At 39.9% G+C, this 1,129-nt stretch overlaps 1 non-coding gene across 1 annotated transcript; it reads left to right on the top strand.

Annotated features, from left to right (window-relative positions):
* Positions 1-525: 525 nt before the first annotated feature.
* LOC129295378 (small nucleolar RNA R71) lies at positions 526-633 on the top strand. The gene has a single exon (XR_008589564.1). It is a non-coding gene; the product is annotated as a small nucleolar RNA R71 (small nucleolar RNA).
* Positions 634-1,129: the final 496 nt, after the last annotated feature.

The raw sequence follows: 1,129 nt of genomic DNA, 5'->3' as shown, positions 1-1,129 counted from the left end.
TGAAGTGGCTTGACATTAGAGGATGAAGGTTGATTTGAAGAATTCCCTTGCTCATGAAAAATTAGGATGATTCCTCCATCCTGAGTTGTATGTTTGAGAGTAAGGGTTGTTGTGAGGGTTTTGAAACTTGCCCATATAGTTGACAGACTCAGTGGTCATATAAAGAGGACATTGATCGGGCATGTGCATATCATTTCATTGATTGCACACAGTTGGAATGGCTTGGACAGCATGCACATTATGAGAATTTCCCCTTTGCATTTGAGATTCCAACACATCAAAACGCTTGTTCATTGCATTCAAGATGGATACAATCTGGGAGGAGGAATCATCTTTAGTACTAGTCACCATTGATGTATTCTTCTATCCGTGTTTTGAGTGTTGTTCGCAGACAATTGGTCTAAGAGGCGAAAAACTTCATTGACAGGCACATTCCGATATCCCCCTATTTGTGATAGAATCAACCATGGCCTTCGAAGATGGATTCAGACGATTACAGAAAATCTGAATCACTACCATTTGTCCACTCCATGATTAGGGCATTTCTTCATCAACATCTTGTATCTCTCCCAAGCTGCATAGAGATGTTCCTCTAGATATTGCTTAAAGCTAAGAAATTCATCTCTTGCTTCTACTGTTTTATCATCAGAGAAGAATCAGGCTTAAACTTGTTCTCAAGATCCTCCCATGAACCAATAGAACCTTCGAAAAGATTGATAAACCATTCTTTAGCCTTGTCTTGTAGAGAAATTGGAAATAACCGCAAGCGCAAGACATCTTTAGGCACCCCATTTTGTCTAAAAGAATCACATACTTCCACAAAAGACATCAAGTGCTTGTTAGCATCTTCATTGAATAGACCATGAAACACACCATTCATTTGAAGCATTGTGATCATGGCGGGCTTGATCTCAAAAGTATGTGCTTGAAACTCCGGCATTCGAATACAAGATTGAGTACCCCTCAGATTCCGGTTAGCAAAGTCATTGACTGAAGCGGTGTCATACTGGTCTTCTGCCATGTTTACTGATTCAGGAGTTCTTTCAGAATTAGGAGACTCGATTTCTTCAAAGATTGTCAATCCTTCAAGTATCACTTCCAATCCTTCTGGGCCTATGACTTGCATATG

This window comes from Prosopis cineraria, unplaced genomic scaffold (assembly GCF_029017545.1).
Source record: "Prosopis cineraria cultivar Desert tree isolate PC_DT_omini unplaced genomic scaffold, ASM2901754v1 PC100, whole genome shotgun sequence".
NCBI classification, from domain to species: domain Eukaryota; kingdom Viridiplantae; phylum Streptophyta; class Magnoliopsida; order Fabales; family Fabaceae; genus Prosopis; species Prosopis cineraria.
This window is presented reverse-complemented; position numbering and strand designations above follow the sequence as displayed.